A 24,561-nucleotide genomic window follows, 5' to 3' on the forward strand; every position below is an offset into this window, starting at 1 on the left:
GTTCTGTGTTGGGGATAGAAGAAAAACAGAGAAAAACAACATGCTGTCCTTGCCTAAAGTTGCTCAATGCCAAATGCACAGGATAGGAGCAATAACTCAGGAGGGGCCCCCAGTCCAGAGTGGCAAGCCAGAGGAAGCTCCCTGGCAGAAGACTCTCAGAGCTAGCTTTTGAGGACTGATTGCACTTTTATGGAACGGGGTGTTGGAGGGGAGTTAAGTAAGGCATCAGTGGGGAAGGTGCCTTAGCAGACATAAGAGGAAACTAAACGTGAAATCCCTGCCTCACACAAGGGACAAGATAGATGGTGAGACTTGAACCACAGAGAATAAAGAAACCTGAACCTAGCATCCATCCCTGTTCCTGCCATGTTTTGTGGCTTTGTTCATCTTGCCTGGGATACATTCTGCAGCTTGTGGACGCTTATTATCCATAATAATCATAATAATAAAACGTTTTAAAGGGGGCTTTAATCATGCTTGTGCTTTGCTTCCAAACACATAATAAAAAGGAATTACTTATAAAAGTGACAAATTTATTCCTAATTATACCATTATTTTGTTATGCAATACAAGTAAAGCAATCTTTGAAGCTGGAAAAATGTCTCACGCAGAATTAATTAGAACAGTACACGATTTAGAATTAGGCAATTATTTTATTGATATTTCACAACTAGAACTTTGTAAGAGCACCTCAAATATTTTCCTTATTACCAGTAAATAGTTATTTTAAACACTTACTGGTATGAGTTCAAAGATAAACTTTGGACTGTTTTTGGACCTCATGGAAATGTTTTTAGTCTGAGAGAAAATGTCTAAGACTCACCAGTCACTGTGGCCCTAAGAGAGTTGTGAGGAAGCAGATGGCAACGTTCAGGGAATTCACTTGTTCAACATGGTACCACAAGGGAGGGGCTGCAGAGACACAGTAGTGTTCCCTCAGCTGAAAAAGACCCAGGTATCATCACTGAACAGGAGAGGGAATCCAGGGAGGGAGAGTGATTCCTAGGTCACATGGTAAATTATGGGCTGAAGTAATAATTCTCATCCCTGGACACTCATCCCTGTGTTCTTACTTTCTTTGAAATTATAGACTTGTTTTTTTAGGTTATGAAAGTAAAACCTGTTTACATCTAGTGCTTTCTCTTATTGCCCTCTGACCCAAATCCACACTGACTTCTTTATTTCATTTTTGCAGTAATTAAAAGCCCATAGGCATGTCATCTTACTTTGCCTCATGCATGTAAAACTTGCCTCCTTACCCATCTACTACAACTAGGCTGTAGGTAAATCAAAGGCTAAGTTCCCTCTCAGTCTTCTGCCTTCACCAGGGCTAGGCACACAGCACAAAGACTATGAAGATTTACTTAGAAGATTCCTAAGCTCACAGAACCTGACCAGAGTACAAGAGACTCTACTCCTCATGAGTTTCCTATAGGCTAATGAAGGGATTCTGGTCAGCTGTTTTTACTTTTGGGAGGCAAGGCTTCCCATACCAACAAGCAATGCTCTGGACACCAGGTGGGTGTCCTGTAATTCAATTCAATTCTGACGCTGTCTATCCAGAGATAGCATCAGACTCTACAGGTTAAAATTTCAGTCCTATAGACTCCCCCCATCCACCCCCTCCACTTCAGACACCAGTCACAAACCCAGGTTGTCCCCTGTGCTTCTGACCAACTGGCTATAGATTGGAGGTTCCAATGACCCCCTCCTTGGAATTCCAAAGTCTGTTACAAGTCCAGCTTGTTACCTGTACTTTTGGCTGCCTGTCTATGAATCAGAGATTCCAACACCCCCCTCCTTTGGTTATACTAATTTGCTAGAGTGGCTCGCAGAACTCAGAGAAATATTCTACATATTAGATTACTGGTTTATTATACAATGATATAATTTAGGACCAGCCAGGTAGAAGAGAAGCATAGGGCAAAGTATGGAGAAAGGAAACAGAGCTTCCATGCCCTCCTAGGCCTGCTACTCTCCCAAAATCTCCTTGTGTTCACCAACCCAGAAACTCTCCAAACCCCATTCTTTTTCATGGAGGCTTCATTACATTGACATGATTGATTAAATCATTGGCTATTGGCAATTGATTCAACCGCCAGGCCCTCTCCTTCACGGAGGTTGGGGTGGGACCAAAAGTTCCAAGCCTCTAATGACTTTTTTGGTTCTCTGGGCAACCAACCCCCATCATTAGATGCATCCCGAAGTCACCTCATTAACATAAAACAAGATACCATGGTTATCACAGGAAATTCCAAGGGATTTAGGAGCTCTGTACTAAAAGCAGGGACTAAAGCCAAATATATTTCTTATTGTAAGTCACAACATCACAGCTAACATCTTGGATTCAAAGAGAGGTTGTGGCGGGGAACCACTGCACAGTCAGACGACCACTGTCCAAGCAGGCCCCAGCAAGCAGCAGAACTGCCATGAGACCCCCCTTACTTCTCCGCCAGGAGGAGTGGCTCACAGGAGTCTGCAGTGTTTGGAGACTCAAAATGGGCCGTGCCTGAGATAGAATGGCTTGGTCACAGTCTGGGTGAGCATGGAGTGCACAGGGAGACCAGGGAGACAGGAGTGATTGACTGCTTTTCCCTCAGGGTGCACTAAGGAGGGGTCCTGAGCTTGGCTCTGTGGCTGGAGATTGAGAGGTCATCATTTTCATTCTCATCCTCTAAAGTGGCACAGAAAGCCTTCAGGGAACAAAAGCCACAGAAAGCAATCCAGAGCAGATTACTTAGCCAGGCCCCCTGGCAAGGGTGGAGCAGTTCCTTCTGGGGCAAAGACACCTGAGAATCAGCTCAACAGGCCCCTCCCCCAGAAGATCAGCAAGAAATCCTGGCTAAGATCAAGTTTACTGCTCACACAGAACTGCAGAACTTCAGCACTAGGGGAAAATAGTATATAAAATTCATGATTTTTTTCCACGATTCTTTAGTCTTTCAATTTTAATTTTTTTCTCTTTCCTTTTTCAACCAATTTCTTATTTTATCAACTCTTTTTTTTAAATCTTTTTTAATTTTCATTTTTACAGTTACATTCTATCCTTTCATTGTATTTAATTTTATGTGTGTGTGTGTGTATAAGCTTTTCTTTCTTTACAATTTTGGAATGCAGTTTCTTCTAACAGACCAAAATACACCCAGAATCTAGTGTATGGCTCTGTTATCTTCACCTGCCTGATCATACTCTCTCTTATTTATTTATTATTTTTTTGCTAAAGTCTTTTTAAATTTTCATCTTTGCAGTTACATCTTATCCTTTTAATGTATTTAATTACATATATATGTTTTTCTTTCTCTACAATTTTGAGATGTAGTTTCTTCTTCTTCTTTTTTTTAAATATTTATTTATTTGACAGAGAGAGAGACAGCCAGAGAGAGAACACAAGCAGGGGGAGTGGGAGAGGGAGAAGCAGGTTTCCCACAGAGCAGGGAGCCCGATGCAGGGCTCGATCCCAGGACTCTGCGATCATGACCTGAGCTGAAGGCAGACACTTAATGACTGGGCCACCCAGGCACCCCGATGCAGTTTCTTCTAACAAACTGACCAAAATGCACCTTCTTCTCAAGTGCACATTGAACATTCTTCAGAATAGATCACATACTGGGTCACAAATCAGGTCTCAACCAGTACCAAAAGATTGGGATCATTCCCTACATATTTTGAGACCACAGTGATTTGAAACTGTAACTCAGTCATAAGAGGAAATTTGGAAAGAACTCAAAATGATGGAGGCTAAAGAACATCCCACTAACGAATGAATGGGTCAACCAGGAAATTAAGGAAGAATTTTAAAAAATCATGGAAACAAATGAAAATGAAAACACAACTGTTCAGAACTTTTGGGATACAGCAAAGGTGGTCCTAAGAGGGAAGTATATAGCAATACAAGCCTTTCTCAAGAAACAAGAAAGATCTCAAATATACAACCTAACCTTATACCTAAAGGAGCTGGAGGAAGAACAGCAAATAAAGCCTAAAACCAGCAGGAAAAGGTAATAAAGATTAGAGCAGAAATCAATGAAATAGAAACCAAAAGAACAGTAGGTCAACAAAACTAGGAGCTGTTGTTTTTTTGAAAGAATAAGATTGATAAACCTCTGTCCAGACTTATCAAAAAGAATAGAGAAAGAACACAAATAAATAAAATCATGAATGAAAGTGGAGAGATCACATCCAATACTGAAGAAATACAAAAAGTATAAGAACATATTATGAGCAGTTATATGCCAACAAATTAGACAATCTGGAAGAAATAGATGCATTCCTTGAGATGTATAAACTACTAAAACTGAAACAAGAAGGAATAGAAAACCTGAACCTACCCATAACCAGCAAGGAAATTGAAGCAGTGATAAAAAATTTCCCAACAAACAAGAGTCCAGGGCCAGATGGCTTCCCAGGGGAGTTCTACCAAACATTTAAAGAAGAATTAATACCTATTCTTCTGAAGCTATTTCAAAAAATAGAAATGGAAGGAAAACTTTCAAACTCTTTCTATGAGGCCAGCATTACCTTGATCCCAAAACCAGACAAAGACCCTACCACAAAGGAAGATTGCAGACCAATATCCCTGATGAACATGGATGCAAAAATTCTCACCAAAATACTAGCGCATAGGCTCCAACAGTACATTAAAAGGATTAATTGCCACGACCAAGTGGTATTTATTCCTGGGCTGCAAGGGTGGCTCAACATCTGCAAATCAATCAATGTAATACACTGAATAAATAAAAGAAAGGATAAGAATCATATGATTCTCTCAATAGATGCAGAAAAAGCATTTGACAAAGTATAGCATCCTTTCTTGATTAAAACTCTTCAGAGTGTAGGGATAGAGGGTACATACCTCAATATCATAAAAGCCATCTATGAAAAGCCCATCTATGAATATTCTCAATGAGGAAGAACTGAGAGCTTTTCCCCTAAGGTCAGGAACAAGGCAGGGATGTCCACTATCACCACTGCTGTTCAACGTAGTACTAGAAGTCCTATCCTCAGCAATCAGACAACAAAAATAAATAAAAGGTATCTGAATCAGCAAAGAAGAAGTCAAATTCTTACTCTTTGCAGATGACATGATACTCTATGTGGAAAAGCCAAAAGATTCCACCCAAAAATTGCTAGAACTCATACAGGGATTCATCAAGGTGGCAGGATATAAAATCAATGCACAAAAATCGGTTGCATTTCTATACACTAACAATGAGACAGAAGAAAGAGAAAGTAAGGAGTTGATCCCATTTACAGTTGCACCAAAAACCGTAAGATATTTAGGAATAAACCTAACCAAAAAGATAAAGGATCTATACTCAAAAACTACAGAACACTTATAAAAGAAATTGAGGAAGACACAAAGAAATGGGAAAACATTTCATGCTCATGGATTGGAAAAACAAATATTGTTACAATGTCTATACTACCTAGAGCAATCTATACATTTAATGCATTCCCTATCAAAATACCATCAAATTTTTTCACAGAACTGGAACAAATAATCCTAAAATTTATATGGAACCAGAAAAGACCACGAATAGGCAAAGGAGTGTTGAAAAAGAAAACCAAAGCTGGTGGCATCACAATTCCAGACTCCTATTACAAAGCTGTCATCATTAAGACAGTATGGTACTGGCACAAAAACAGACACATAGATCAATGGAACAGAATAGAGAGCCCAGAAATGGACCCTCAACTCTATGGTGAATTAATCTTCAACAAAGCAGGAAAGAATGTCCAATGGAAAAAAGACAGTCTCTTCAACAAATAGTGTTGGGAAAATTGGACAGCCACATGCAGAAGAATGGAAATGGACCATTTCCTTACACCATACACAAAAATAGACTCAAAATGGATGAAAGACCTAAATGTGAGACAGGAATCCATCAAAATCCTAGAGGAAAACATAAGCAGCAATCTCTGTGACCTTAGCCACAACAACCTCTTGCCTCTACCTTTGAAACTAATACATTATATGTTAATTAATTGAATTTAAATAAAGAAAACAAAAACAAATTAAAAAAACCATAGAGAAGTTGTGGATAGGGAAACAGCCATCTTTGTGAGACTCCAAATTTAGAGATGATTACCACCCCCTCCTGGGAATGGATGTCCTCATATAGTGGCCATAACCTCACTCCTGGGCCGTGACATTGGAGCCTGCTAAGAGAGCAGAGGGCCTCTTAGTTCCTTAGGTTATTAAGAATAAAACAACTTTTGTTTATTTTTTAATTGGATGTGTATAATGCTTGGAATATGCAGGCAGAGAAAACACCCTGTCAGACATGGTACTGTCAGATCAGTTGGTTCCATACTCTAAAGGAGGAAGAAAATAAAAATCTGGGGAGGCAGAGAGTGAACAAGCAAAAGAACTACGAGAACTCGATGGAGCTGCATGGTTGCTGACCAGCTGAGTTATGTTACTCACTCTGCACCTGAATGTAGGGCAATAGTTGCTTTGGGCCTCAGTTTCCCAAATTGTGCAAAGCAAACAGTGGGCTAATAGATACCTGGGGCTTTTCTGAGGTGCACTGTAGTTATCAGCCATACCCCACAGATGGCTTCTTTGACCAGAAGCACAGACATCATGAGCTTTGAGTAGTTAAAATAATAAAACATTTTCTTTAGTCTTCCATGGCAGCTTGCTCAATCATCACAGCTCTCTCCCAGCTCAGCTTTGCTACCTAATATTTAACCTAAACCTTTTCCCTTCTTTTGTTTTAGTTCATCATCACTTGCTCGGTTCTATCAATCTACCTATGCATTTCTATGCCACCTCTCACCAGAGTGCTTAGCACCTGTCCTCTCTGAGCAATGAGGTTAATATTGAAGGTAAAATCCATTTCATAGAGATAATGTACTATAGACCTTTCAGAAGAGCTCTCTATGATAATGAGGAATGAGTTACAATGCTGAGGTTGTTTAAATGTCATTTATTTTAACAAGTGACACTCTGAATTTATTTAAAGTTGACTACAATGAAGGAAGGGTGGAAAGTTTTAAAGTTTCATGAAACAATAATAGAACTGCAAAGCAAGGAGCCCTGAAAGATGGATCTGAATGGTAATTCTGATTATAAGCTCCATGGGAGGGCTGGTCGGGTTGAATGCTTCCAGTGGATTGTGAGAGACTCTGGGGATGTGGAGAATAAGGATGTCACAGAGGGCATGAGTTTGGACTCTGAACTTCCCTCTCTTTTCCACTGTGCTCACATGTGTATATATGTGCTCATGTATACACAGATATCTGGGCAGGTACATGTGTGAGTGAGCGAGGGTGGGACCATTCTCTATGCCCCTTGATTGCACTCTTCCCACCACCAAATCAGGGCCAGGTGTTTTGAGGCAGCTGCCATCAGTTGCCCCTGCTTTCTTGTCTAGATCAGTACTGGTCTCCAAGAACAAAGACCATGTTTACTTCTCATTTCTACCAATAGAGATTAACAAAGTTAGATATAATGACTTATTCTTGTTCATTGAAAAATGGAATTTAGAGGGTGCAGGGGACAAAGATTGCAGTCTTCTTGGGAAAAACATGCTGAAGGGCAGAGGAATTACTACCTTTTAGCTGAATAAGTTAAGTATTCTTAAGGGTCTAGGAAGGGATTCTTTTGATTACAAGCAACAGAAATGAGTTAGAACTAATTTAAGAAAAAAAGAGCTGGTGGGTGGGATGAAGGTAGATTTATTATTAGGTTGCTGGTGTACCTTGAGGGACACAGAGCAACAGGGCCTTTCAAAGGCCGAAGGAGGGAATGGAAAGCTATCAGAAAACCATTTAGTAGGGATTTCTCTATTCTTTGTCTCTACTTTTCTGCTTCTCTTCTCTTCTTCATTTGTCCTTTCTCTGAGACTGTTTTCTGTTTCTCTCCATTTATATTGGGCATAAAATGGCTGCCCAAGAATCTCCCAGTTATATTCTCTTAATTCCAGCCACACTGGCTGAATTGAATCCCAGTTCCATATTCCTAGGAATGATCATCTGATAGATTTGGCTTAAGAGTCCTCTCCCAGTGGTTAACTGCGTGTATTCACCTTGTTCCTTTGGCTGCTGGTGTAAATAAAGTACATCTTCCCATTGGTAAATAATAATAATAAATAATTTTTTAAATTAAAAAAAAAAAGATCTGCCTCTGGTCCAGCCATTTATGAATTAACAAATATGCACTAATGGGGGCTTGGCAGTCATGGAAACTGGCCATTTTGAGCTGGGCAAATAGCACAGAATATTTCTAATACACCAGAGAACCTTAGAGCATACATAAAGCTGCACTCAATATTGACTTCAGTCTTGTCTTCCTTGAGACAGAACATGGCAAATGGTAGTTTGCCTATGTAAGTGAAATGATGTCTGAAGGTGGGTGATTTTATTAAGAGTTAGATCATAACAACATTTTTAAACTTAAATAAGTTATTTTCTTTTCAGTCCAATCAATTCCCTTATTTGAACATTTAAGATAATTATAGGTTACAGGTAAATTATATATTATACACATGCTAAATTATAACCCATCTCCACCAATTAATATTTATTGAGCAATGAATGGGCAAAATATGCTAACTTGGAGATTCAAGACCTGAGTGTAATTAGGTATTTCTGCTGGGAAAGATTATAACTGTATCTTCCCAAACAGCCCTCCCTTTTCTCCCCAGTGTATGTGAAGGGAAATATAAGGATAATATGCTAACCCTTAGCTTATCTCTGAAGTTGTTTACACAGGGAAAAAATCAATTACTTTAAATATTTTAGGTTCTATTTTCCAGAACTAACCAATGACAAGTTATGATGGTCTTAAGAGCCAAGCAGAAGACTCAAATTTAATGTTTTATATTTTTATTTCCATTAGAGCTTCTTGTGGGTCTCTCACTTGCAGGCCTAAAGAATACTACAGTGAACTTGACAGATCCCATTGTTCACGAGCTTAGGATTTAATGTGGTAGACAGACTGGTAACTTGGTACTTGGTACTGCAGTGTTGCCATCTGGCTCAGAAAAGCAGGTTATGGTTGGGCAGAAAGTAGAAATAACAATATATCTATAGCTTTTCCAGCCAACTGCAAATAAAGCTCAAAAAGTATTTAGCTATTTATAAAACATTTTGAAATGCAGAACTTAAGATTTAAACCATGAAACACAATTATTATTATTTTTTTTAAGTAAACTCCGACATGGGGCTCAAACTCACAACCCTGAAATCAGGAGTTGCACGCTGTACAGACTGAGCCAGCCAGCTGCCCCAAATACAGTTATTTTAAAGGGGTTACTACAACATGCAGGAAGATAGGGTGGTGCCCAGCAGTTCAGCATTTGCCAAACCCCCATGATGATTATTCTTCACCAAAGGGATTGACACACAAACCTTAAGGATGATCTGAATCTCTGTGAACTCTGCTGGCAAGAAGGGAGAAGGGGCAGAGGTTATCAGAGAGAGGTGGAGGTGGTCCATGGAAGAAGTGACAGAGGCGGTGCCTTAGGTAGAATGCGCATTGATCATCAGAGCAAGCTGACAGAACTGATTTTCTGACCTGAAACTGAGAAATCTAGAACTCTACTGATAGTATGAGTCCATACCCAGTTTTCCAAGGACATTTCAGGTTTATGCCTGTTTGCATTTGGATGATGAATTATTTAGCTCCCTATTCACCCCAAGCATCAGCTCACACAAAGGTTTTAGAACCCACCATGTATAATAGACTAATTCACCTTTCAAGTTGTATTAGTGGAGTCCTTTCTAAGCCTATATATTTTGTGTTCCACCCACCTTTGTATCTCCAACAGCTCTAAACATCCCTACCGTCACTATGGATACGTACTTTTAGTGCAATATCTACTTTCCAAACTCCATTCTATGAATTTTCTCCTTTGAATCTCACAATTGCCAAGGGATAGGCAGAGCCTGGGCTATTATTGCTCAGAGATATTAAAGTACTTGCTCACAGTGATCATAGTTGTCAGGGGCAAAATCCAGGGTAAAACTCAGACTCCCAATTCCCAGGTCGGTGCTTTTCCTGACATATAAAGGGCAATGCCATTTACAGACTGAGGTCTCCAGGGCAGAGCCCATGTCTCACTACCTGGGTATTCTCATCACCTAGCACAATGTCTGGTATGTGGTCAGTGTCCCCAGTGCTTGTAGAACTAGAGGAGAGAGCCCAGAACTACCAATGAGCAACCCAGACTGTAGTTCTACCACTAAGCAACTGTGTTATGTGGCCCCTCTCCCCATTTCAAAAACATGTCTGGATCTTTATTTCTCTTCCATAAAGTGAGGGCAGTAAGATTAGCCCTATGCACTCGGGAGTTATAATGATAAATGCAAAGAGTGGGGTACTGTTTGGGAAAAAAGGAAATGTTCAATATTTAAAAATAAATAGATATAAAAATATGATGAGTTCTATTTCCAGAAAAAAAAGCCTCAAGTTATCTTACAGAGAGTGGTACCCTATAGTGTTTGTTTGACCACAATCCAGGTACCCCCTAAAGCTCTGAGAGCTCATGGTCACCCTTGCCACTCTGCATATGAAGTGAAAGAGAAGGTGTGCCTGGCTACTCTAGAAAAAAAAGTGAGTATGAGATGCAGCAGGTGTAAAGCAACCAGGCTCTGTCTCTTTAAAAGAAAATCGAAGGCTAAGTCAAACAGAGAAAGACATGTATCATATGATCTCACTGATATGAGGAATTCTTAATTGTAGGAAACAAACTGAGGGTTGCTGGAGTGGGGGGTGGGGTGGGAGGGATGGGGTGACTGGGTGATAGACACTGGGGAGGGTATGTGCTCTGGTAAGCGCTGTGAATTGTGCAAGACTGTTGAATCTCAGATCTGTACCTCTGAAACAAATAATGCAATATATGTTAAGAAAAAAAAAAAAGAAGAAGAAGAAGAGGGTTGTGGGAGGGGAAGAATGAAGCGGGGGAAATCGGAGGGGTAGACGAACCATGAGAGACGATGGACTCTGAAAAACAAACTGAGGGTTCTAGAGGGGAGGGGGGTGGGAGGATGGGTTAGCCTGGTGGTGGGTATTGAGGAGGGCACATTCTGCATGGAGCACTGGGTGTTGTGCACAAACAATGAATCATGGAACACTTCATCTAAAACTAATGATGTAATGTATGGGGATTAACATAAGAATAAAAAAAATAATTAAAAAAAATCGAAGGCAAATCCTAGGCATAATGCCCATAATTCACATTTTGGAACTGAGGAAGGCATATTTGTGCCTATTAGGCCATATACAAACTTGCTTGAGTGGACATGACTCTCCCTTTCCTTCCAGCTGCAGCTGTTGGGTGTGTTCCTGTTTGGTACTAGAGAAGTACACATCCGAGTCCAGAGGAAATGCTAGCAATTTAATAGCAGGTAAAGTGATCCAACACAGCTCACACACACAATAAACGAAATGAGAGGCGACAGACTTGTAATGTGGCTTTAATGTAATTACAATTGTATTCCAAGAATGAAGGTGTGATCTCAATTTGTATGGATGCACACGGCTTTCTTACTTGAAATCATTAGTGAGTTGTGTGCACCTTGTTGAAATGGGAATCCGCCCCATGGAAATTCAGTGTCCCTAATGAAACTGGAAAATACGATTGTGACAAAAGGGACTGGGCTGAGTCAGACCACTCACACAGCCAAACAGCCTGATTTTCAGAGGTTAACACCAAAGATCCTGAATTCTGTCCCTCAGTGAGAACAATATAGTGCAATCCCTTCCAAACTCTGGTAGGACCTAGTAGGACTAAGTCTCCAACTGTACTAACAACAGAAGACCATGTGTCTGGGTTGCGGCATTTGGGGCTATTTTACATCTCTTCTATATTTGATTTATAAACTGGATTTGATCCTTGCTCCTGTTCCTCAGCAAAGGAAAACTATGTACATTTTAAAGTATGTTTTTGTCACTCATATTTCTTACTTTCCTGGATTACCATTGCTTTTTATCTGTTTCTTATTACACTCAACCTGTCTCTCAGTTACTTTGTCTGAGGTTTATTTTCCCCAGCAGACCATGAACTCTTTGATATCAAGGTCCAGTTTGTAATCATCCTTTCAGTCCCTCCTTGTACCTTAGCACAGAGCCTGGCAAAGAGATGGCTTGAGTCTGCTTGGTGAACAGAATTAAGGCACTTCCTTTATACCTGGCAAGCATGGTCATCCCTCTAGATAAAATTCTATACAGGAATCAAATTAATCAATTTATTATCCCCCCATGTTAGCTCAATCATACTATGTTTATTAGCTATGAGGGAACTCTATTTAGGAAAACACTCTCTTACCAAACTTTCAACTTAGTTTACAAATAAGTTTTATATTTTCTAAACTTTACCAACCTTTCAAACTCCTTAATGAATTATATGTATGATTAAAAATAGATTATCCTATCCAAACTTTATCATTGACCATATCTCAGGGACTTGAAGAATTGGTGTCACGCAGTGAAGTCACGAGAACTAATAGAGAGCTGAGTTCAGCTCAAATTGGGCACTTCATTCATCATGTGGCCTTGGGCAAGGGGCAGCTTTGTGGTCTCAGCTGGTTCAGGATTAAAACAGTTATAATAACACCGTGCTGTATACCTCACAGGGTTATACTGACACTAATGAAGTGATTGGTGTGAAAATACCTATAACTGGCAGAGCTGTGTGGAAATAAAAGGGATTAAATGAAATAAAAATGGTGAGGATTACAAGTGCTAATGTCCCTTCATACCAATAAATCAAGGGAAGGAGACATCTTATAGTGAACCTACTCTGTGTTCACTATAGGATTCAAACACACCTGACCAAGATTGACAAGCTTAAGAGGCAGGGCCAAAGAGGTCTAGGTGTACAAATTACCCAGGAGTTCCCTGGAAAGAGAGCACGATTTATAAGAGAATGAGCACACAAGGATGTTGAAAGGATGGTGAGTAAAGGCCCAAGGGGGAGGGTCAATTGTGAGTGTGTGACTTATCCAGCTCTTGGCTTCCACCTTTTCCTTAACGCCTGAACTCAGAACTCCTTCGCAGAATCCTGGGAAGTAGAAATGATAACAAAAAACAAGGAATAAAAAAATGAAACAAAGGAAAGTAATTCCACTAAAATCTCCGTGAGACTGTGCTGTGAGGAAGCCCCGCTCTGGTTCCCATGTAGCAAAGCATAACTCCACGAGGGAATGGAGGCCCTTTTTCTGCCTCAGCATGAGCTACAAAATGAGCTGGGGTATAGTGAGAGTTTCAGAAGAGATAGTCTGGTTTGGGCACACAGAAGGCTTCAGTGCACGCAGCAGGATTCATGGCAGTGGTGGTACCTAGGGTGGGCACATCCCACTTGGAACAGTGGTGCCCCGCACCTGTTGCAGCAGGAATGCCACACGAATATGGAGGGAGGAGTGCCAGTGATTCTGGGAAAAATGGGAGCTAATGGCCTTGCTCTGCACATCTTTGCATCCTACTTGAAAGTAGCAGGCAGTAATGATGGCGTCCCTGAATGAGGGACACTACTGCATTGTGGACTTGCTATTGTGTAGCAAAGATGGTGTAGTTGACAGGGATGGAGGAGTAGGAGGATTCTTCTAAGAGGATTGGTGTAGTGGGGTGGCAGCTATAAAAGTTTTCACGGACGAATAGGAAAACACCAGCAATATCAATTATAGCAAATTGAGAGGGTACTTGTGTTAGTGAGAACCAAAGCACAGATGTCACAAAGCTTAGACCTGAGTATCTACATTGCTTCCAATAGGAAAGGACTATAAGCCACTGGCCAGTGTCGCTCCAGCAGCATTCCCTGATTCCAAATTAAATAGAGGGACCTGTCTACTGCTAGTAGGCAGTAAATGCTGGTAAAGATGTTGGAACCCTTAGAGCCTTTTGAAAAATTTTCAGTGGTGAAGAGAGTGAGAGAATGCTTTACGTGTTCCTTCCATTTACCATCCCCCAGAACCACAGCCTTCTTGGGCCCAGGAAGCACCCCCTCATTCCTTAGAATTTACATTTTACAATGATAAAACAAGATCCGTTATAGATAATTTAGCCCCAGGAAGCTTAAGCCAGGGACAGTCAAGCAGGGCTTTAGTAACAGGGAACACCAGGCCTCTTTATTTCTTTACCCAGGGACTTTTATTTCTGAGCCAAGAAGATAACGCATCTTAATAGCAAGCAGCTGAGTTAACTAGATAAAAGGTTTCATAAACAGTTAGTGAAATCTTGAAATCAGAGAACCCAGAGATTCACAGCCTTACCTTGCTTGACTGGATCTAAATGTACATCACAGAAAGCAACGCGGAATGAGATGGTGAGATACTCGGGACTGCTCCTGTGAGCCTACACACACGGGTTTCCATTCATTCATTCATTCTACAGATAAATATTGAATTCTACTGCACAGTTGCCTCTTGGCTGAAGTCTGAGGATAAGAGATGCCAAATGAATCAATCAGCTAAAATGGATTTAATGATCTCACGTGATAAAGATGACATCAAACCAATGAGTACATGGAGCTAATAAAAGGCCATTTTTACTAGTTAATAGAAAATGAATAGAAAACCTGGCAAGTTTAGATCCATAAGTAAATAATGGTACTAGTAGTTAATATAAAACTGGAAAATGAGATAAAATGAGTAAATTGACATGTAGTGAAAGGACCAGGGTTATGAATGATGGTGAGTCTATGGTTAAAAGGAAATGGTAGACAAACAAAAGCAGAAAAATTCCAAAAGAAAAAGGGAAGGAAAACTACTTGGTGGAAAGAAGGAGCTCAGGGAAACTTTCAGGGAATTGACTTTGGTGGAGGACAAGGATAAAAATGAGCCTGGAGGACCAAGAGCCTGAGGCACACAGTTAGGAGCTGTGGCTGGTGAACCACTGCTATCCTCCAAATTGACCACCCATAACCAAAAGGTTTTAAATAAAGTACAAATTCAAGAAAATTCCAATTACTGTGGCAGCAGTTAGAAAAAGGGAATATCAAAGGAAGTATCGAGGGGAAAAGTGATTGATTCTGAACAAAGAAAAATTAAAGATCAAAAGCAAGAAGATAAAGGAAATCATACTGGTTTTGGACAAAGACTACACGCATTCAAAACCTATAAATAGATAAATAGGGAGCATTTTTCTGAAAAAGTTAATGAAATGGAGCAACAACTGAGATATGGGAAATAATGATTATGTGATGATGGGAATAAAGCCAGTCAAATGCTACCACATCAATTAAGGAAACAGCAGGCCTCCACAGCAGAGACAAAAATAATACAACTTCTGAAGACCCAACATTTACAAGACAACATAAAAGAACCAAGAGAAACATGCGCCTTTCACTACTAATCTGCCTTTACATGAAATACTACCAAAAAAAAAAAAAAAAAGCTTAAAAAAACATGAAAATGATTCAAATCGCAAAGCAAATTCTTCAAAGCCAGGAATGCTTCATCCGAGCATGTTTCATTCTATGCTCCTCTATCATCTCTAGGCTGTGTGCCCTCGTTTATGGAGGTGACCACTTCAGGTGGTGGCACCAACTCCGTAGATGTTAAAACCCTCCACTGGGAGCAGAAGGACTCATGGCTTCTGCATTCTCTAAGCTTCTGCATTGATTCTCAGCTTCCTTTAGGGCCAGGGGAATGTTCTGAGCCCATCCTTTCTGGCTTCCCCCTCCCAATTTCTGACACTAGTGAGTAATCCATCCATGGAGGCTATTTCTAGACACAGCGGCTGAGCACCCAATAGCATGAACAATTGGACTGAAGGATTCAGTGTCCCTGACCACCTCTTTCTTCCCAGTTACCAAACCAAGGGAGACACTAATGTTTTTTGTTTTTTTTTCTGATGTTATTAATTAGCTGTGCTTCATGGTTTTGAGTAGGTACAAATAAATTTTGTCCTCAAGTGTTCCTTCTCTTCCACTTTCCTCTCATGTTTGTTTTGATATCTGTTTATTCTTCTGCATCTTTAGTGCCCGGCAGAGTGCTTGGCTCATTGCCAACCCAGTAACGGTTTGTCGAGTGAATGAAATCTTTACACACTCACCTTCCTTCATGTTGAATCCACTATGCCAATTGCTGCCTCCAACTGACCCTCCTTAGTTGATTTTTCTGGGTTTCTTTCTTACATACTCTGGCTCTGAACCATGGGGGTCTTCCAGGGTTTTCTCTTAAGTCTTTCCCTCATCCCACCTTATGGTTTTCCCTTTTTTCACTCACTTCACTTTCCTTTTTCTTTCATTCTTGTTTATTTGTTTTAGAAAGTGAAATAGTTCATTTCAAGGCAGTGGATAGATCACCAAAAGACAGAAAAGCAATGGATGCCATTGGAAAACCTGAACTCAAGATCTTCTTTGGTTCTTCCTAGGTACATCGTCCTTGAGTATGATTTCTTAGAAATAGGGCTCCTCACAAAGCTTATTTAAAAATAGCAAGACATAAACTAAAATAACATATGTACTAATAAAACATAATATGTAAAATAAATATAAATATCACAATTTTAACAAAACTGAAATACAAATATGTAATTATAACTGAGCATGATTTCTATCCATTTATACGTATTTCCAGTAATGTAATCCTAGCTTTCCCTTCATACTTGTCATTTCTTTTCAACTCATCCTACATTAAAAAAAAAAATGAGTTACAAATTTCTGGTGGTAGGTTTAATAGGTCCTAATATTTTATATTTCCTTTGTATATCATTTTTTAGATTTTTATTAAGGTTACACATGAATATGGTTTAAAGAGTCAGATATTTCTTCAGAGTTTCTTAGAAAAGTTTACCTGCTTCATTGCTAATATTTCCCACTTCTCATGTGTGAGTTTTCTATTGGCATAACAAATTACCACAAACTTAGTGGCTAAAAACAACACTGACTTATTATCTTATAGTTCTGGAGGTCAGAAGTCTGACATAGATTTCCATGGGATAAAAAGAAAGTGTCATTAAGGTTGCAGTCCTTTCTAGAGGCTCTAGGGGAGAATCTGGTTCTTCATTTACTCACATGTCAGCAGACTTCAGTTCTATGCATTTGAGGGACAGTTTCTGGCTGGGACCTCCAGCTGCCTGGAGCCCTGGTCCCTGAACATAACCACCTCCATCTAGAACCAGCAGCAGGACTTTCGGTCATTCTTACCCTGCTGTTTCTCTCACCTCATCTGCCTTTCTCTTCCACTTTTAACGATTCATGATTAGCTTGAGCCCACCCTGATAATCTAGAATAATCTCCCTCATTTCAAAGTCCTTAAACATAATTATATCTTCAAAGTTCCTTTTGCCATATAAAGTAACATTCCCACATCTGAGAATTAGGATTTAGATATCTTTTGGGGTAGGGGCATTATTCTGCCTACTATACCAGGGATATTCGCATTCAGCTCTTTTAGATAATTATTTGGTAATTACTCCAGCTTCTCTGAATAGAATTCCTAAATTAGAATTTCTTGATTTTTTTTTCAGTTTTTATAATTATGTATTGACTTCCAGTTATAGAAGATGAGGATTTAGCTACCTTTCATTCTCAACATCCTATAAAATATGTCCATTTCTTGTCCTTTCATCTTCCCTATATGGTGAAATTAAAATAAGATCAAATACAGTTTTTACATTACTACTATTATATAAACACTATTCATAGCTGAATTATGTATTATAGAATGATTATTTTTTTTCTGGAAAGACATTTTCTTTATTATATTTCCTGTGTATTTATCTCTTAGCCATACCCTCTCCCAGTTGTGTAAATCCCCTCTCAGCCTTTCCAGTCAAATTAGGTATTGTCAGTCTCATTTTCTTTTTTTTTTTTTTTTTTTTTAGATTTTATTTATCTATTTGTCAGAGAGAGAGAGCACAAGTAGGGGGAGCAGCAGGCAGAGGGAGAAACAGGCTCCCCACTGAGCAAGGAGCCCAATGTGGGGCTCGATCCCAGCACTCTGGGATCATGGCCTGAGCCAAAGGCAGACACTTAACTGACTGAGCCACCCAGGCGTCCCTGTCAGTCTCATATTCTTGAAGAACTTTTTCTCCCAGGATTTTCTGACCTGTTCAATCTGGATTTGTTGATTTCTAAGTGTGTTGCCCAACTGCATTGTGGGAAAGAAGCTCCCTGTAGCTGCATCTTGAAGAGTCCTTTTACCTCATATCATGTGGGATCTCGCCATCATTTCAGTTGAATATATTCTTCAGAAGCTTCTTGATAAAGAATGTAAGGGAGATAAGATATTTTAGACATATATATTCATTCATAAAAACATCTTTTCCTACTCTCCAACAATCAACTGAGAGTTTGATTCTGAATTTTTGTTGGATATTATCTTCCCTCAGAATTTTGGCCAAAACATGGAGTTGACAACCTTGTTTCATCAGCCTCACTGTCTACAGTGTGTTCATTATCTCTGTTCTCCTTGGTGCCTGGTATCCTTCAGTCCGGAGACATTCTGTTTTATTCTCTCCAGAGAAAAACCCATTAGGCTCCTGCAGTGGGGAAGAAGTTACAAGGAGTAGGAGGAGGATCTGTGGGAGTCTAACTGCTTCATCAAAAAGCTTTCTATGAGTCATGCTGTTTTTAACCCTATATTCCCACCCTCCAATACAAACGGCATTTCTTGGATACCTGCTTCTTCCAATTCTAGAGTCTTTGGGGACTTTGTGATGTAAATGAATATGTTTCTTAGCTTCCCAGATTAGTAATTAAAGTAGATATAACATTCTCCAGTCAAGCGAAGGCGGTTAACACTGACTGCTTTCCAGCTTCAAAATTTTATTTCTCTTGTCTCCACTGCTGTTTTTTGCCATTGTGTGTATGTCCTTTTACAGTCACTTTATAGCATTTTCTATCTTGACTTGTTTCTTTTTGGTTGTGGCCGAATCCAGTTTGTGTGATGAACCTGCTGTCTTTAACTGAAAGTCCTCATCAACTTTTAGAGTTCAGTGGTCTTTATTTTCTTGTTGTTATTGATAGGAAGATCAAAGTTTCTAAATATACTAGTTCACTGAAGGTCTACTTTTAAAGGGTCTCTTTCCTACAGGACAGCTTTACCTAGATATTCTAACGGGTTGTAGCTAAAACTCAACTGGAAAACACCAGAATACTCCTTGCAGCTTAGTGCTTCTTTCAGGCTTACTGCTTGTAGCCATGGATACCACCATTTTCCAGATTTCCAAACTGTTATATTACATTGCCAATTTGTCCCTCAGTTCAATCTATTAGTAATGCATATTGATTTTTTTCTTCATCACATCTCTCAAATGTGCCCTCTCTGCCTCTAACCATTTCTTTCTTACTAGTTCAGGCTCTCATTACCTCTCAACATGATTATTGCAAAACAACCTGTTGGCAAGTTCTGATCTCCCCATTCTCCATTCCCATTTTACTCAAACCTTCCTGAAGACCACTGTCACCATGACAACTTCTAGCATATATAAATATATATATAGATATATACATATATATGTATGTTTCCCCCTTCTCTTTGTATCCAGTTCAGCCTGAACTGTCAGTGCCTGAAGATAGAAATCATTCAATAAATGAAGGGAGGAGCTGAATGACATTCTCAAATCTCTATCAGAGCTTTTTCTTTGCCTAACAACATTTTTCTCTAACTGAATAACATGAATCCTCTCTTCCTGTCATGACCTCCTCCCTGCCCCCGCTTGTTTCCAGGGTGAATCCCCATCCTACTTCTGTGCTCCTATTTAAGCTCAACCCTCCCTTGGGCTTTTCGTCTCCCCACCTAAATCTACATTTCCTCAAGGATTTACTTTAATTCTAAATGCTCATGGAAACCTACCCTGACTATCCAGGCTATGCAACCTCTGTCTTTCTGCAAACATTAACAGGACATGGAACTAGCTGCCTTAAACTCCCATGTATGCCATCTGCCTGCATGTGTATTTCTTCCTCAAGCCTTTGAGGGAAGGGATTCTAACATTTCTCTCAAACTCATCGATGTGTTGAGCACATGACTTGGCATACATAAATTGGTATGTTTTAAAGCTTTCTACAAGAAATATCCTTAAGAAAAAATATCCTTAAACAAAGAAGAGTAAAGACCTCATTCTAAGAGACACACTTAAGAAGTTTGCCATTTCCTTGAAGTTTCATATGTAATTTTAATTATTTTTTTTTTTTAAATTTTGCATTGTGAACTACAACATACCTGTGTCAAGAGACCGAATCCAAAATTTGACTCCACCACTTAATACTGTACAGCCTTGGGGCAATTACTCAGCTTCTTTGTACATTGATTTTTTCACTTTTAAGACAAAGATTACAGTTGTTTCTATCTTACTGTTGAGATAAGCAAATAAATTAACTTATATAAAGCACTTAAGATGGTGCTAAGCAATTACTAAGTACTCAACAAATATTAGTTACTATTTTAATAAAGATTAGGTTATTTTTCCTGTGATATTCAAGTTAAATTAATGCTCCAGAAATATGTGCCATATTTGTCCTACAGGGTCACACAGTGGATCCACATCACACAACAGACTTAGAAGGCAGCCAGGCAGCTTGGTGTGATCCTGCTTAGAGAGCGTGAGTCCAACAGTCTGAGCCTTGACCCACCTCACAGAGGAACTGACACCCATACTCCCACACTATTGAAGTCTTAGCATGGCTATCATAGCACACAAGCCTTCTCCACTCTATCCAAATCGTGTGAATTTGGATGATTTGTGTCCCTTGAAATATTTAATGTAATAAAGTTTTTACATCTCACATTCATGGATCCGACTTTTGTTTTAGGATTTCTGTAGGGCCCTCAATAAAGAAGAAACATTTCTGTCCCAAGATAAACCTGGCTTTTTTTCTTCATTATTCCTTATGGACTAAAAGTGTTAGTTCTATCTCCAAATTATTCTACAGTCTCTTCTGTGATTTTCTGGGGAGCCTGAAGCAGATTAAGTTGTAGACAAAATATTGGTACGTTGGTCTTGCAATGAGAAGTAAGGAAAAGAGGAAAAAGAGAGGCTAAAAAAGGGATTAAGAAATGCTGAGATTTAACCGAGTGTTGTAAATTACCTCTAGCTTGGCACTTGTCACATTTGCTTCTCAATCCATGTCTGCTCTAAATATAAGTTCCCTGGGTTCCCAAAATACTTCTCCCTTCTCATGCCCTTCGACAATCTTATTCTTTGGCAGATCTCAGACTGGCATTAATCTGTAAGTGTCCATTTAATTCTCTAAGGCTAGATTCAGTGACGTCCTTTCAGCAGATGGAGAGATATTTTAGGGAGGTTGTGGTGTCGCCTACTCAGTTATGACACATGGGAAGGCCACTTGATTACTGAAGACAGAGAATGACCTCTTCATTGAAGGTAGAAGCATGTGCCGTTTATACCCCTCTCATCACAATGTCCATTTCAAGGAAACACAGCACTGTATCTACTATGAAACTCATGTACATCCATCAAGTTCCTGTGCAAATATTGTCTCCTTCAAGAAGCCTGGGCTGGTGTCTCCTCCTTGCTCCTTCAGCATGTTACTTGTACTGATTTTGGATACTGAGCTGTGTCCATCTTGTGCTATAATGAGTTAGAGTTCAGAGAGGACTCACCTTCAGATTATGAGTTTACTCAGGGCAAGGGATGGCTAAATTTGACTTGTTTAGAGAGAAGAGCTGCTTGTCTGGGTGCTCTCTCTGGGCTCCTAGTTGCAGGGCCCTTCTGTGAAGCCAAACTTCAAGTTTAGGAGAGAGGCGACTCTTCTGTGATGGTCCCTCTTCCCTTTGTTGCCCTATTGATCTTACCTCCTGCCCTAGCCAATGTGCTCCCAGATCCCTGCCCAAACCTCTTCGGGCTCTTCTGTCTATGAGTAATCTTTCATGGGGAAGGGATAATCCTTTTTTCCCCACTGAGCTTTGAGGGAGCAGCTTGAGCATTCCAGAAAGATTTTTTTTTAAAATAGGACTCTTTGTCTACCTTCCTACGTCAATCTGCAATATGGTAGTTGTAGAAGTAGCAAAGCATAGGTCTTTGGTGGTTGCTGTTTTTCTCTTGGCCTGAAATTCATCTCATTTTTTTTTTAAATAAATGCTTTCCCCCCTTAAAACTGGTTAACAATAGGCGCCATTTGGAGCATACCTGAAGCCTCTGTGAATATGAAATCAATGGAAAACTCACAGCAGTCTCCAAGGACTCTTTTTAAAATCACCTTGGACCCCATATCTCAGAAAGAAAGTAAAAGAAGAAGCTAAATATCATTGCCATGCATGAGGCATTTCACTACTTACTACTTTAATTTCTAAAAAAACTACAGCTCTATTATAAGGAGCACATAGGCTATTATCTCTTGATAATAAACCTTAAATAAATGCCAAACACAGAGGTCTAAAATTATTTCTGGCCTCATGCATCACTTACGTTCTATGTGATGGCCCTGCAATTGACTAAAAATAATGAAATGTATTCATTATGCAGAGGGTGTGTGTGTGGGGGGGGACTATTCTAGACATTAGTGCCTAGATATCCTTTCTGATAATGTTAAGCCTTTGCAGAAATGCAGGGGACGTGAGTGAGCCACACTGTAATAAAAATGCTTTGTTTCCCTCCTTTTCTTTACTTGCCACTTCCCATTGGTTACCAAATCTCCTTAATTGATCCTTTTGTTGTTAGTCCTACCTAAACCCCGTATCCCCTCATTATCCTCATTCTCACCACCTCCATCCAGATCTTTATGACATCTTGACTGAATTTTCTCTACAGCTTTACTGGTTTTGTCTCACTGAAGTCCTTCCACACTGCTGCCAGAGTAGTTTTTGTTTTGTTTTATTTTTAACTTGTAAAACTGAGCTTTTTCCAACGTTAAAACTAAACTTAATATTTCAAATACATCCTTTTGTGATACTGCTCCTGCCTGGTTCTATAAATCTGTTTTGCAACACAACCCTGTGAACGATCCCCACTTCAGCCATATCTATAATCCTGTAGTTACTTGAATGCTCCATTCTGTTTCATGGACTGCTGTTACTCTGTCGCATCTGTCTTGAATTCCTTTCTCCTGACTATCTGCTTAGTTTACTCCTGGAGGTTCATTCAAAGTTGGTAAATTGTCACCATCTCCAACAAGGCTACCAACACTGGTTCCTGAATCTAAATAAACTCTTTCCTTGATGTTCTCATAACACCTTATATAAAAAACAATTTTGGGCGCCTGGGTGGCTCAGTTGGTTGAGCGACTGCCTTCGGCTCAGGTCATGATCCTGGAGTCCCTGGATCGAGTCCTGCATCGGACTCCCTGCTCGGCGAGGAGCCTGCTTCTCCCTCTAACCCTCCCCCCTCTCATGTACTCTCTCTCTCTCTCAAATAAATAAATAAATCTTAAAAAAAAAAAAAAAATTTTAAATCCATCTCCATGATGGCAGTACTCTTTCTTTTTCCCTGGCTGCATTTTAAATGTCTTGTTGGAAGTGATTCTGTCTTTGTAGCCTTAGGATTTAACATAATATCTTTAGCACATCTTGCACCAAATTAATATCTTTAGGTGAATTAGTGGGGTTGACTTAAACTTTCAAAAAATAAGTGAGAATTTATGTCTTTAAATAAACATTGTCTTTCCTGAAAGAATTTTCTTGGAGGTGTAGGCTTAATCTGGTGAGAAAAATTCAAAACCTTATGGAAACTCCTCTTTGGGGGCTGCTTTGGAGCCTGCTTACAAATCACATAAGGAAATTGGGCTCAGCTTCAATAGCACATTGCTGTGTGTGGCATAAAACTAACTCCCAGCTTTATCACCCAGCTTACTCATCAGACTTTAACTCTGAATGACTTCTAAATGAGGGTGAATTTTATTTTTTTGGCAATAAAAGACATAATTTGCTGCCATTGAGAATTAAAAAAAAATCTACTGGCTCTGAAGTCCATTCTAAAGAGGAGTCTAGACATATTCTGATCAAAGGCAACATCTTTGAAATATATATATATATATATATATATATATATATATATATATATATATATATATATATAGTCTCCTGTGGAGGCTGTTTGGAAGAATGGGTCTCAATTTTTGCTGATGGCCTGGCTTGCTAATTAGTCTTATGACACATAGACATCTTGGGTCTGGTAACAAAGGCATGAAAGATTCAGTCAGATGTGCTTTAAACATTTCTTACCCTGACACTTGCTACTTAAGTGGTCTTGGATAAGTGACTGACTTTTGGGGAAAAATCGATTTCAGGTTATTGTGCTAAAATGAGGTTATAGGCACTCCAGAACTGCAATAATCAAACTAACTGTTATTATATAATTTATTTTTATTGATTAAGTATCTACTGTATGCTAAACGGAGCTAAAATTTTCATAATTTCTTATTTAATCCTCTCAAAAGACAAGCCATGGATAAGGAAGCTGAAGCTCAGAGAGATAAGAAATTTGTTCAGGGTGACACAGTTATTAAAGGGTAGAGAAAAGCAAAATTTTTCATTCAGTCTGACTCCATAGCTCATACTCTTAAACCTTCTTTCCCCATTTCTCCAAAACTATCACCAACTCCAGACCCTCTAGCAGTACAGATTCAACATATTAATGAATTTGAATTTTGGCCTATTTCCTTATCAAGCTATATTCATATAAATTAAAGTTTTTGGTGGACCTCATTG

Source organism: Mirounga angustirostris, unplaced genomic scaffold (genome assembly GCF_029215605.1).
Source record: "Mirounga angustirostris isolate CCGP_5_RB_7025 unplaced genomic scaffold, mMirAng1.0.hap1 SCAF_10, whole genome shotgun sequence".
Classification (NCBI taxonomy): domain Eukaryota; kingdom Metazoa; phylum Chordata; class Mammalia; order Carnivora; family Phocidae; genus Mirounga; species Mirounga angustirostris.